The sequence below is a fragment of the Ornithodoros turicata genome, chromosome 1 (assembly GCF_037126465.1).
Source record: "Ornithodoros turicata isolate Travis chromosome 1, ASM3712646v1, whole genome shotgun sequence".
Taxonomy (NCBI): Eukaryota; Metazoa; Arthropoda; class Arachnida; order Ixodida; family Argasidae; genus Ornithodoros; species Ornithodoros turicata.
Genome location: NC_088201.1, coordinates 161,839,453 through 161,855,147, shown reverse-complemented (window position 1 = coordinate 161,855,147; position 15,695 = coordinate 161,839,453).

The following is a 15,695-nucleotide window of genomic DNA, read 5'->3' as shown; positions in this document are numbered from 1 at the left end:
CCGCCTACATGAGCTACACTCTCTTCCTTTTCATTTTTTCTTTTTTTTTTCTTTTCAGCAAAGTTTCAAGCAGCGCTCACTCTGCCCAGGAATTTTCCCGGACTTGACCACCACCCGGACTTGACCTTCTGGAATATTCCCGAATCTGACTCCTTGACAAACGGCTGTGGCGTGCCCGTACCGATTATGACGTCACAGTACCAAACCTATTTAAGTAAAGTGTAACCAGCTACGCATCTTTTGTCCTGACGAAGACAGTGCCACTGTCGAAACGTCGACCCCTTGCCCATTTTACTTTTTAACGTCTCCCTATGTAATAAAGTAGTGTTTGTAACTTCCCTGAAATCTGTTTCCGCGTCTTTTTTTTGCAACTTCTGTAAAACTTCGTGACCGTTTGATAATCTTTTTACCTCAACCTATTTCAGAAACCTACTCAGAAATTTGCCAAGGGAAGGTCACTTTTTTACCCCACCAATACGAAGAGCGTGCCGAATTCACTCAAATTCATGACAATTGACAGTGATATTCACAAGCTATCCCATCGGAAAAAATAGTCGAATATCATGCTTTTCGGAGCACCGGACCATAACGCGCGATGTCTTATTGAGCGCAATCGCTCGCAGTCCGACGAAAGGATGCTCCGAAGCCAGCCCACAGAGTGATAGTACAAAAAGTAACAGTTCCTAAAATTGGGAGAGGGAAAGCATTATCCCAGCGAAAGTCGGACGTGACCTCTTCTGCGATGCCGGGGTGGGCTGGGTTTCCAACCTACTTTGGTCGGACTGACAATAATTGCGCTGAAAAATTCATCGTGCGCTATTCTGTGCGACCTCCGTAGAGCATGATGTTCGGCTATTTTTTCCGATGGGATAGCTCCTGAATATCCGTGTTAATTATCATTAATTTGAGTAAATTAGCTCGCTAATTTACGAGTAAACATCTATCAACATCTAAACATCTGTCAACAGCTATCGAGTAAACACGCTCTTCACATTGGTGGGGTAAAAAAGTGACCTTTACTAGGCAAATTTCCGACTTAAGCTCGCAAAAATTTACAAAATTAAACTTACATTACACGACATTCACATGAGGAGGTGGCAAAAACCCAGTAAGAACAAATGCCGTTGACCGCATGCCTCTAGGTGGTGTAGTTTTTTATTATCATTCAATGGCACGTTTTCTGGGACACCCTGTATATATATATATATATATAGGTACTAACAAAATATGAGGCAGACAACGAAGATGTAGGAAGTAGAAAAAGGGGGAGTTATTTATTTACTAGTGGAAAGTTAAGGGGGAAGTCAACGTTGCGGCGGAAGCTCCGCCTTCGTCAGGACTGGCGGAGGACAGGCGGAGCTTCCGCCGCAACGTTGACTTCCCCCTTAACTTTCCACTAGTAAATAAATAACTCCCCCTTTTTCTACTTCCTACATCTTCGTTGTCTGCCTCATATTTTGTTAGTACCTATTTAATTTCGCGGTCGCCTGAACCCCTTTCTTCCAGTATATATATATATATATATATAGTCGAAATAAATGGGAGACAGAAGACGAAAGTAGGGGAAGTAACAAAAAAAGAGGTTTATTAAAACTTAAAAATCATAAAAGTTAGGGAGGATGTCTACGTTACAGCGGAAGCTCCGCCTTCTTCGGGTTTTTTGTCCCGAAGAAGGCGGAGTCAAACGAAAATATTATTTAAAGATGGCAAATTCAGTTGCCACACAAATGCCGTTTACCCCGTATTTTTCCGTCGTCCCGTTTATTTATAAAGTCCGAATGACACGTTTTTTGGAACACCCTGTATACGAAGGCGCACTATCTGGCCCATCGAATGACATGACCGCAATCCTGTTTTCGAATTTAGTAGTAAACAAGAAGCCATATCAAACCCTCGCGCGCGGCTGTTCCTTATCATGAGGCTCTCCCGCCACCAGTGCAAGCGGATGGACACCAATTTCAGCGCAGGATAGTTGAGCGAAACAGCGCATTCCTGCACTGCTCCCCGCACAAAATTTGTAAACCGAAACCAGTTAATTACTCGAAAAAATCACTAAAAGTCGAAGCTATTTTTTAGTGGTTTAGCACTGTCTCAGGGTGAATATTGCTACGTCACAGGTACCAAAGCCCGGCGTACTAATACGAAAAGTCAGGATGTTTATCTAATTAACCAGCGCATGCAAATGAGAAACTTGCCGGCAGGATTGTGGCTGACGCATCAAGGCTAACAGAAAACAAGTTTCCCGATAGGTAGCGCCGTTTTCGAATTATTCATGCGGGGGATTTTTGTGAAACACCCTGTATATTGACTTACAAACCACATCATAGGCTACACCAGCGGCATCTACGCTGCGTGAAGTGTTAAGGATGATTTGCACTGCAATACAAAATATTCTTTTGGGGGTTCCGGATGACCGGATGACCGTTTCTGCTGCACACTGTTGTCTCGGTTATGTATCCCTGGCGCAAGCAACCGCGTGACTTGCTTTAAGATTCCTGCGAATTCGCTGAGTTCATTTGTCAATATTTCTTCCGATGTTGACTTATTACTGATTGCGTGTTGCGTAAAGCAGTCGGTATTGTCACCTTTTTCGGGAACCAGACTATGGTGAGCTTGCTGACGGTACGTGATCAACGCTTTGTAGAAGTTAAGGTATGGAGCAGCTGCAGCTTCTCCAGCAGCTCGCGATCGAAGATCCCTACTACTGTACGCACTGTACGTACCGCGTGACATCCCTAAACTTCACATAGTTGCAAGTTACATTTAAGATGTCGACAACAGTTCCGAAACAACGGGAGAAAGTTCCGACAGTTCCGGGAAAAAGTCCCAGAAGGCAAGGGAAAAAAAAACGATGTGGAATGACGATGAGTGTGGCTGCAAGAAGTCGGAAGGAAATACTACCCGTCGATGACCATTTGCTTTTAAGGAGAAGAGGCCTTCCGCTGCTACCTAGTACGACGTTGCCTCTGACGCAGGACTGCTCGGCTACCTACTACAAAATTACCAACCGTCGTATTTTCGTTCCGTCTGCAGAAATCTCTAGAGCCTAATACGCCCTTCAAGAGGCGCTCTCCTTCTGCCGTATTCTCGCTCCGCCGTCGGGTATGCTTAGAGGAGGCCTCCCTTTGATTCTCGAAACGCCTTTTACTGATTCTCCTTCCCTTGGCCTTCTCACACCGATGAACCACCTTCAAACTGTCGTGGAGTGTCTAGTATGAGTTTTGTACAAAATTGTCAGACTCTACAGTGTATGTAATGAGTTTTCAGACAGAGCGGACTACTACGGGCGACATTCTTGTGGGATAAACGGTCAGGTCAACAGAAGTCAGTAACCTTGTACCACAGAGACAGTTGTATGACTGAAGTAATAAGGGACGGGCCCTTGAAGCGTACGTGGCCCTATGGACCCCTGAGGGTGGGGTGAGGATACAGCGAAAAGGCCACGCAGACCAACAAACAATATGGGGAGCGTGAGCCTAAAGCTCACCATGGGGACGCCTGTGATGGCGAGTAGAACTAGTGCGTGAATTTTCCGGGAGGGGGTAGGTATATGCTACTAAGAAAAAAAGAAAGGAAAGTTATCCAGGCAAAGAGCCGGCTTGCTATTCCAAAAAAGGAAAAAGGGACGGGAAAGAAAAAGAAAGAAAAAAAGGAAAGGAAATGAATATTTCCGGTTAAACTCGAATACGCATCGGCCATATGTGATCCCCATCAAGAGTACTTAATTCAAGCATTCGAGTCGGTTCAAAACAGGGCGATGCGCGTCATTACGTCCAACTATTCTAGAGACGCAAGTGTTTCACGTATAAAGAATAACCTTGACATTGATCTTCTCTCGTCAAGACGGTTAATAGCCAGGCTGTGCCTCTTCCATAAAATTTATCACAACACAAACGCTCGCTATCGTCTCCTACTCCCTGCTAACTACATTTCATCTCGTCTGGACCACATCCATAAGATTAAGCTACCCCATTGTAACACCCACTTCCTTTCTAAAATCATTCTTTCCTAAAACAATTAGTGACTGGAATCTCTTGCCTGAACGTGTGGCTTGTACACACGACCATGCTGATTTTAAGGCTGCCCTCCTCCAATCCAGGGCTTCAGGTTCATCATGCTCTTCCCATGGAACACATGGTCTTCTTCCCTTATCAACTTGATATTTCATTGTGTACTTTATGTAATACTTTTGTTACGCGTTTCTTTTGTACTTTTCTATGTGCTTCTCTCCACTCCGTTATGTAATACCCCCTGGGGGTCTTTAACGTACTTAAATAAATAAATGCGATTCCGCCCAGTGATTTCATTTCGAATCAGTTTGGGACTAACCCGATTGCCCCACGAATTTTAACCACGTATCACGTTGTGTCACATATTATTTGTTAACGCCAAAAGCAGAATGCAAACAAGCTGTCATCTCTTGGCGGAAGCATATGGTGTAATCGTGGCAAGGGCAACATGACTAAGTCCGAGGGCAACGACGAGGCAGGATGGACGAAGCAGGGGTGTCGAGTTAGCTGGAGAAAGTGTTATCACAAGGGAGCTGCCATCCGTTGGTCATGGAAGGAGTTGCCTTCCGTTGGCTACTTCATTCCGCTAAGCTGGACGTGCTCGTTTTCCTAAATTCATCACTTACTATCGATATTCGGCATACTATATGTGCGTATCTCATACGTGTTTGTTACACAAATAAACAGTGAATATTTTCCCACTACATCACTTGTGTGCTTCTTGTGTGCTGTCGTTCGTTCGTCACTTTATTATCACGAAACTCGATTGACCAGAGCACGGAATGGCGAGTGGTTTCGTTTTATTCAGTTCTAGTTGTTGTTTGTTCGCAGATCAGCGTTAGGATGACGGTTAACTGTGTGTATTCCTCTTGGGGTTACTGTTAACTGCCGAAATACATGCCTACATTTGTTACGACTTATTGATTTCGCTCGCATAGGGTACAAATGCCGCTTCAACACGTCATAGGCGGTAGACATATTCAGCCCTGTCGGTGGAAAGCAAAGGGTTGGCAGTGTCGCAGAGGATCTCTCAGATACACACACACCCACATACATACATTGGATGGTGATGGGGTGGGCAATTCACCGCTGCTGAGGCGGTACACTGCGCTATTTCGCGTTGGGAGAGTATGAAGGGATGATGATGGGGGCTTTCAAAGAGACGTCACCAGACCGGTGGAGCACAAGTACTCCGCCAGAAGACGAAGGCCCTGCGTCTGGTGGGCAGCGTTCGACCACGGACCGAGGATCTTCGCTAGGTTGAACGGCCGCTTGTCAATGCGTTGCACAGAGACTTCCATTAGTGCACGCTCATGGTGGTATGCCCACAAGCCAGGATGACGTGGCTGAGGTCCCCATGTACTCCACAAGTACGGCAGAGGGAAGACGAGGTGGAGCCGAGACGGTGCTGAAAGGCAGGTGTAAAGGCAACGTTGAGCCTCATGCGGTGGAAGAGAGCAGTAAAGGGGCGCGGTAGTAGCGGAGGAAGGACGATAGAAAGCGTGGGGTCTACATCAGAGAGAAGGGAGTGAGCTTATGGCGGCCGGTGTACAACGACGAGGATGGCCACGCGCATGGAGCACCGGCTTCGGTTCCACCGGCGCGGCCATGGAGACAGGCCAGCGTCATCGCCTCTCCGTGGCATACCATCATCGCCGGTCGGGACTCATGTAGAGGAACACCACCTCCTCTATATTTGGTGACCCGAACGATGAACATCAAGTTCGATGTAATTCGGCCCTTTTATCATCCCAACTTTGGCAACCTTCCCGCATGTCCAGCACCGATGGCAGGCTGCCGCGCAGCCTGGAAGCCCCTCTACTACCTACCCGACCGGTACGGTAGCTCCGTGGTACGGCGGTACCCTCAACCTCAACTGTCCAGACCCGCTGCCACGACTCTCATATGTGTCTTGCATTCAGCATTATCTGCTCATTCCCGAATGGCTTCCTGAGCTCGACAAGCGGACTGTTGCGTAGCGTCCTCTCTCCTGCAAAGCACTACGAACCGTACACACGCGCATCACAGCTTCATTAACCATCGCTTCAGCCCGATGTTCACCGCACCCCGGTGCTCCTTCACTGCCGGCCGCGACACTCGAGCCCCACGCTCACCTGCCGGTCGCGGCAGTCGCGGCAGGCGACGCCACGGCACGCTTCAGCCGGCGTCTCGGCACCTCTCCACGGCTCGCACAGCCTCACCCTCTCTTCCTCAGGGACTCTCAGAGCTTCGGCTCCCATGCCGGTAGCGGCACCCCAGGACCTCCCGTTCACCAGCGCCTCACTCTTTTCCCCGCTCTTCTCGCGCTACCGGATCTGATTACTCATCAGCTGTGATGCTTCGCCAACCTGTGCCCTGCCGTCCACCTGTTCAGCCGTGCATGCCAACCACGGTGGCCATCGCTGCCCTCTTCTAGTCAAGTCGTGGACATCTTCTCCTTTATAGCCTCGCCGCGTCTGAGCGGGGAAGTGATATTGCGGCCGGTGTACAACGACGAGGATGGCCACGCGCCTGGAGCACCGGCTTCAGTTCCACCGGCGCGGCCATGGAGACAGGCCAGCGTCATCGCCGGTCGAGACTCATGTAGAGGGACACCACCTCCTCTACAAGCTATGTTGTGTTCTCACTGAGCCTGCATCTTGGGACCGGTGAGTGTCGAGAGGAGGGGTCTTCGGTAGCCCGACGACATCATTATCGGGGGAAAGCTGCGTGCTGGCTCTGTCTGCTTCTTCGTTGCCGCTGATACCGACATGTCCGGGGATCCACTGCAATGCTACAGTGTGCCCTGCAATGGTCGCCTTCTTATAAGCTTGCAGGATGTCAAAGACAACAGGACCGAGGGATCCACGTATCCCCAAGTTGGCCACACACTGGAGCGCGGGTCTTGAGTCTGTAAAGACGACCCAGGACTGAGCTGGACTGGCTGATATTTTTTGCATAGCAAATAGAATGGCGTAAAGCTCGGCACAGGTAGACGATGTTCTATGAGAAAGACGGTGACCACAAGAGACTGACTGAGATGGAATGACGAATGCCGCGGACGATCCACCACGAGTAGATGACCGGTCAGTGAAAACCGACGTTGACGCCGTGTAGTTGTCGTTCACCATGCCCAGGGTAAGCTGCTTGGCGACACACGGGGCTGTATTCCTCTTCCTTCCATGCAGGCCAGGAACAGTTAGGCGGGTGACTGGGCTTCACAGAGACTATGGAGGGGCACTGGGTGCCACTGTCTTCACTACGAAACGCGGTACGCTAGGCTTCAGCTGAGGCATCACCGGGCAGACCTTGGAGTGCTTGCGCCTCAAGATCTTCGATACGAGCAGGTGCCGCCGATGATGGGATAAAAGGCGGAGGAAAAGTCGGCAGGTCTCACCATAGCGAAGAACATCCAGCGGGGTGTCCCTCGCTTCAGCAATAACTGCTCGGGTCTCTGCTACTCGGGGGACCCAAAGGCACACACGAAGGCTTCGCGCCAGGAGGCACTGCAACCTATGATCTGAAGATGTCGACAGGCCATTAAGCACCGGCAAACTTTACGCGAGGGACCCCCGAACCAAAGCCCCGTGGACGACCAACAAAGAGCTCGTGTCACTGCCCCATCTCATGCCTGTCAAGCGACGGATCACTGCAATCCAACGGTGGATCTTGATCTCCAAGCTTGCAATATGCTTCCGCCAAGAGAGCCTAGCATCATCAGTGAGACCGAGGACGTATGGTGAGACACGTGCTTCAATGGTATGCCAGCAACGCAAAGTTGGAAGGGCCTCATGTTGCGCCTTGTAAAAGGGAGTATTACTGCCTTTTCCGTCGATATGTCTAAGCCCGCCAGTGACAGGTAATGCTGGATAGCATCGAGAGCGAGTTGGAGGCGTCGCTGGAGGGCAGGACGGGATTTACCGCTGGTCCAGATACAAATGCCATCAGCGTAGATGGAGATAGCCACTTTCCTGCCGACGCAACCTCGAAGGCCAGCCATAACAATGTTAAAGAAGATGGGGCACACCATGGGTCAACTCGACAAAGTCTGTATCCCCCTGGCTTGTGCGGACGAACAGTTCCCGTCCATGAAGGAAATCAGTAGGCCATGACAGAGCTCTGGAAGGCAGGGCGGCATCAACAAGACCATAGAGGACAGAAGCGTGGCTGACAGTATAGTACGCCCGCCTAACATCGAGGAAGGCAGCCAGCACAGTCTTCTTGCACACCTTTGCCTCTTCCACAGAAGTGATGAAACCGAGTACCGAGTCTATTGCTGCTCTGTGCCGTCGAATGCCTGACATTTTTTGCGGCAAGACGCGACGATGTTCGAGCCACTCCGGTCTAGCGAGTACCATGCGCTCCATCAACTTCCCAAGGCAGCTCGTCAGGCTTACTGGTCGAAAGGAGGAGAGCTGCGATGGCGGTTTGCCTGGCTTCAATAGCGGAATAACACGTGCGCGTTTCACACTGTCGCCCAAGCAGCACAATGTACTGGAAGTCGAGTGCAATAGGGGTGGACGGTATGTGTCTTATCAATGTTCTTTAGTTTCACAAGTCTGTTCAAGGACTTCCACCTACCCGTCCACCCCTATTGCACCCGACTTTCAGTACATTGTGCTGCTTGGGCGGGTACTTTCCCTGCGAAGTGAGTTGGATTTAACTGTTGCGCTCGTCAACAACTCGTGACTCAACGTCAGTTGTTTATCAACCAATCAATTATCAATGTCAGCGTCAATTGTTTATCAGCTCGTCACGCATCGACCGTAATAAAGCAACTGTTTACAAGATATCTTTCTTTCTCTTGTCTACATATCACGGCTTTCCAATAAAAGCAATACACCGTAAAGTGTTGCCACCATGATTCATCGTTGTTATCACGATGATAGCGGCGAGCTCCCTGTCTCAACAATCGTTGAATAGCGTGTTGTTGGCGAGCACAACAGTAAAATACAACTCACTTTGCGGGCACATACAACAGTAATCATACAGAAACGAACGCAGTGTGCCACAAAGAGCGCAGTCATCCCCCCTCTGAGGCAATGAACTGGCCTGATTTCGCCAGCTTCCGCTTGCCGCTAGGGTGTCGTACCGAGGAGGAAATACACCGCTGGCGTGTTCTGTAAACTTTTGTCGGGACCTGTACCATGCCACCAAGTTGTTGGCGTCCTCGACCGATTTCGAACCCGCGATCAGAAGGCGAACACGCTACTGACTGAGCCACCGAGGGCAGTGTATTATTTACAGTATTTGGTGTCAATCTGCATATACCCCACACTAGCGAGAAACAAATAGGCAGCGTGCAGCAGGCTGACCACATGCTTGCTGTGCCAAGATCAGTGTGCATTTTTATAGATCGCTTCTTCTTTCTCGGATGACCGCGATGTAGCTAGCGCTCAGAGGAGTCTGCTCCAAGCTTTCCTCCCTAGCGCCATAGCTTTGAGATTGAGTAGTAGAAATAAAAATTTAGGGGTGATTTAGCGGTAAACGCGAGAGAAATGCGTCAGCATGAAGCGCGTTCTCCGGTCCATAGTTGGCTCCGGGTATCCACTTCCGGTCTAAACCCGACTTCCGGTAGTCCACTTCCCGTCTATATTTGACTTACGTTATCCACTTCCGGTCCGCATGGACTTCCGGTTCTACATTTCCGGTCTCCCCTGACTTCTGGTTGTCCACCTCCTGTCTATACATGACTTCTGATCATTGACCATTTAATTATCCTTTAATTAGCTTCAATTACCTTTAATTACACTTTTATTACATTTACTCGCTTTAATTACTGACACTTTCTCTTTAATTGACTTTAATTACCTTTACTTACACTTAATTTTGGCACACAATTAATTTTTGAGGTTTGCTAACGAAGAATTGAAATACACTAGACCAGATGTAACTGTAATCATTGCAATGGGCATTGCGTTCATCAAGAAAGCAGTCAGATCACATTATCATATATAAGCGGTCTATATCGCACGATTCATTACGGATTTGTTGAAATTACACCTAACTATTAAGATGGAAAATACGTAGAAATCGTATCACATGATATGTTCCATTACCACGGCAACGCAATTATTTTCTTCTACCAGTCCGTGCAACGATGTCGAATGAGCAGAAGTTCAATATTGTTGTACAAGGTCTGATGTATCATCACTTATTGAACCTCAACGAACATATCAACTGCGGTAGACCACCGGACGATTTTCATCTAATACTGTCTTGTACGCCATTCAAGAATCTTCATACAAAGAATTGAAACATCAATAAGAGATTGTGCAAGTTCGTCGCAAGAAAGTGCAAGTTACTGAAGCGATACAAATACGGCGACAACGTATCGATTGCATTGATCAATGCTGGATTCAAGAGACCAATAATAAGAAATCATTATATAATGCATTCCAAATTCATCAATCAAGACAACAAACGAAAACGTCTGAGATTGGAATAGGACAAGTGTAATTTATTTAAATAAACAAGTGTAAATTGAAATAAGTAATAAATGAAATCTTTGTCATCAATATAGGAATTCTACGCATCGCAACCAAAACAGCTTATATTTGGTATGGCTAGATTGAACACAATGATTGCTGAGGAAACGAATATTCCACACTATGTGCAAGAATTCTAATATGGAATCAGAGCTAACCATCAAATAGGTTTTACCCGACTACACTTTGTACAACTTCAACACCCGAAGGATAGAATTGCCGGAGAAGGATCAGCCATTGAAATTTCAATCTTTTGTGAAAACTTATCACATTTCATGAATTAAATTCCACAGTCCATGTATATTTCTCAAACAGCTGCACTAGCCCAGACGTAGTAAAAGAAGACGAAAAGGCGTCTTTGACAAGCAACCCGATTGGAGTGCGGAATAAATATTTTCGTCGACAGAGTTGTCCGTTTCTATGACTGGATAAGAAAAATGAGTCGTCCAAGGTAGGGCAAAACGGGAAATACGGCAAGATAACTGATTGCGGCGGGATAAGTCAAAGCGTTGGCGACACACTGTCATCAACTTTTACAATTGCATTCAGTGCCAGCGAGATAATACGAAGCCTTCGCGTAAAGCGAATCGATTAATGCCGCGATGCAAATGGAGGCGAAGTCGATGCGAGTGCGATGCTAATGCATGCGAAGTCTACATTTCCAATCACGTAATCTTCGTAACACACGGCACACAAACGTATATGAAATAATTTGCAAGTGGCAATCAGATTTTGCGAGAAGCGGATCACACAACCGCCTTCAGAAATGCTTAACCAATATACAATGAAGATGAGCGTTATGCATAAACACAATGGAAGATATGTTATATTAATTGTTATAAGCAGATCAGCGCAGGCCACACAAAAACGTAGATCCAATTCACAAAATATACTCGAGATTCCCCGTAGCCACACAGAAAAACTATCACATTATTTTAGTGTCATAGCATCCTCGCACTACAAATGGAAAGGCCATACTTTAATTTGATAAGTTTTTAGCTCATAACGTTGTAAAACGCAAAGTCCACACTAAATATCATTTTCTTCTTTAAATTTTCAAAGTCAAAACTGCACGCTATTTCTTGCATTTTTTATACAGATATAGATTAAAAAGTTGTGCATATAGTCCCACATACTATACAAGATATTTGATTGTGGCTTAAATGCTAAAATTTATCGATTCACATTCAGGAGAAGTGGTGACTACCACACATCAGTAATAGTTTAATTAAAATTTGAACAAGTGTTGCGATTTACGATCAGTGTTGTAGAATGTGTAATTTCATAATACGCAAGCTTTAGCTCGCTCACTTTGACGAGCACTCTTTCATGAAGACAGAGAATTTAATCGAATGGATTGATGTTTTCTAGGTATATACACTATAACATAATGCGAATTCTCTATGTCGTGGATATTAAAAGTTACGAATATTTTCCAAACGAAATTTACTTAAAACTCGAAGAAAGGGTCACCTGCGTCCTCGAAGACGTTTCGGCAACACGCGGGGCCGCGTTTCCCCAATGCCGTACCTGTAATCGAACGCGATTCTGCGCCCGACGCGTTAACGTGGTTGCGCACGCAAGTGTGTTGCTCTTTCCAGAAACGGGTTCGTCGACGCGGGTGACCATTTCTTTGAGTTTTAAATAAATTTCGTTTGGAAAATATTCGTAACTTTGCGTAAGTACTGCGATTTCGTAACTTTGCCACCATCAAATATCTTGTACAGTATGTGTGACTATATGCACAACTTTATAATCTATAGATTTATAAAAATATGCAAGAAATAGCGTGCAGTTTTCACTTTGAAAATTTGAAGAAGAACATGATCTTTAGTGTGGAGTTTGGGTTTTACAACGTTATGAGCTAAAAACTTATAAAATTAAAGTATGGCCTTTTCATTTGTAGTGCCCGGATGCTATGACACTAAAATAATGTGATAGTTTTTCTGTATGGCTATAGGAAATCTCGAGTATATTTTGTGAATTGGATCTACGTTTATGTGTGACCTGTGCTGATCTGCTTATTATAATTAATATAGCATATCTTCCATTGTGTTTATGCATACCGCTCATCTTCATTGTATATTAGTTAAGCATTTCTGATGGCGGTTGTGTGATCCGCTTCTCCCAAAATCTGACTGACACTTGGAAATTATTTCATATACGTTTGTGTGCCGTGTGTTACGAAGACTATGTGATTAGAAATGTAGACTTGGAATGCACATCATGCTTGTAAAATCCCCCATTTGCATCGCGGCCTTTGATAATAGATTCGCTTTTCGCGAAGGCTTCGTATTAGGCATTGAACCCAAATGCAATTGTAAACGTTGATGACACTCTGTCGCGAACGCTTTGACTTATCCCGCCGCAATCAGTTATCTTGCCTTATTTCCCGTTTTGCCATATCTTGGACGGCTCATTCTTCCTATCCAGTCATACAAACGGACAACTGTATGTTGACGAAAATATTTATTCCGCACTCCAATCGGGCTGCTTGAGACGCCTTTTCTTCTACTTTTACTACGTCTGGGCTAGTGCAACAGTTTGAGAAATATACATGCACTGTAGAATTTAATTCATGAAATATGATAAGTTTTCACAAAAGATTAGTGATCCTTTTTTGTAATCATAGGCTGATGTATCATGCCTCTAAATTTCAATGACCGATCCTTCTCCGGCAGTTCTATCCTTCGGGTGTTGAACTTGTACAGAGTGTAGTCGGGTAAAACCTATTTGATGGTCAGCTCTGATTTCATATGAGAATTCTTACACACAGTGTGGAATATTCGTTTCCTTAGCGATCACTGTTCTCAGTCTAGCCATGCTAAATGCAAAGTGTTTTTCATTATGATGCGTAGAACTCATTAAAATAATGACAAAGATTACATTTATTGTTTCAGTTATATGCTTGTTGATTCCGATAAATTACAATTGTCCTATTCCAATCTTTGAAGTTTTCGTTTGTTGACTTGATTGATGAATTCGGAACGTATTACATAATGATGTCTTATTATCGGTCGCTTGAATCCAGCATTGATTAATGCAATCGATACGTTATCGCCGCATTTGTATCGCTTCAGTAACTTGCCCTTTGTTGCGACGAACTTGCACAATCTCTTATTGATGTTTCCTTTCTTTGTATGAATGTGCTTGAATGGCGTACAAGACAGTATTAGATGAAAATCGTCCGGTGGTTCACCGCAGTTGATATGTTCGTTGAGTTGCAATAAGTGATGATACGAGGGTGGTTCCATAAGTTTCCGGCCCGACCAACTTATAATAGTCATAGAGACGAAACAAGTGTACCACTTTTCGACATAGTCACCCTTAACTTCGATGCACTTTTGACACCTTTCAACCAGCATTCTTATACCCTTGAAAAAATAGTCCGAAGTTTTGTCCGCAAAATGCTGGAAACCTGCCTCTTGCACCTCACTATCGTTTCGAAATCTCCGTCCTCTGAGATCCCTCTTCAAGTTTGAGAACAGGAAGTAGTCACTCGGTGCCAAGTCTGGACTGTAGTGTGGGTGGTGGATTTCTTCGAAGCCGCACTCCTTCAGTGCAGCCTTGGCAACAGAAGCCGTGTGGACAGGGGCATTGTCCTGGAGCAAGCGGACACCTCGACACAACCTGCCGCGCCTCTTTTCCTTGATGGTGTCTCGCAATCGGTGCAGGAGTGAAGCATAATAAGTCGCACTCACTGTGGTGTTCCTCTCTTTCAAGTCGATGAGGAGGATCCCGTGACAATCCCAAAATATTGTTGCCATGATCTTCTTTGTGGATTTTGTCACCTTGGCTTTTCTTGGGGGTGCTTCTTCTGGTTTGCGCCATTCCAGCGACTCCTTTTTCGAAAGGGGATCATAGTAGAGCACCATAGTCTCATCCCCTGTGACAATTGACTTCAATATTTCTTCTTCGTTCTCTTGACAGAGCTCCAAAAACTCTTTGGCACAGACGACGCGCTGTTGCTTTTGAACTGACGAGAGAAGTCGTGGCACCCATCTCGCACTGACCTTTTTCATGTGAAGGCCCTCGCCGATGATGCGAAAAACGGTTGTTTTGGAAATCCCCAGCCTTTCCGAGATTTCCTTTACCTTCAGACGCCTGTCGCTCAGCACTTCCTCCTCGACATGAGACAAATTGTCTTGTGTCACCACTTCCACTAGACGACCATCGCGTCGATCATCTTCAATGGACTCTTGCCCCAGTCGAAACTGCTTAGCCCAGTCTTGTACCGTTGTGTACGACGGAGAGGCTTCCCTGTACACGTTGTCCAGTCGCGTTTTAATTTCGCTAGGCGAAAGTCCCTCTTTTGTCAAGAATTTTATCACAGCGCGCTACTCGATTTTTTCCATTTTAACTGAAGAGTGCACCCTGGCTCTTTGAAATGCCGCTCTCCAACCGACAAAAGAATGGAGAGGGTTGAGGGTGGTGCTCCAGCCCTCCAACAGATGGAGCCACGCGTCCTTAATCGGATTTTCAAATTCGCGCGCATTTTCTACCTCGGGCCAGAAACTTCTCGTACATCAGACATTGTACAACAATGTTGAACTTCTGCTCATTCGACATCGTTGCAGGGACTGGTAGAAGAAAATAATTGCGTTGCCGTTGTAGTGGAACATTACATGCGATAAGATTTTATGTACTTTCCATCTCAGGTATGTGTAATTTCAACAAATCCGTAATGAATCGTGCGATATAGACCGCTTGTATATGATAATTTGATCTGACTGCTTTCGATGAACGCGATGCCCATTGCAATGATTACAATTACATCTGGTCTAGTGTATTTCAATTCTTCGTTAGCAAACCTCAAAAACTCCACCATCAATCCCAGTGGCCCTTCCGACGTTGATGTGCAGATATTTTTATAAGTAGTGTAGATTCGACATATATATTCTTGCACCTTCAGTTCTGCAGCTTGTACCATATCTCCGAATACGATCATGTCTAGCACGTATTGAAATGCAGCGATAATGGTATCGCGGCTCTTCCTTTTCGAAGCAGTTTTTTATCACATCTTCCCATGACTTATGGTAGCGAGCACAAAATCTGTCCTTCTTTTCAATGTAGCAATTGAGCAATTGTCAAGTGCACGTCTACATTTAATTAAAAGCATATCTATGCTTATTTTATTGATTAAATTTTTATTATCTGGTTTAGAATGCTATAATATCCACCTGTCGTGAGAATTATTGTTTTGACTTTGTTTCAAGTA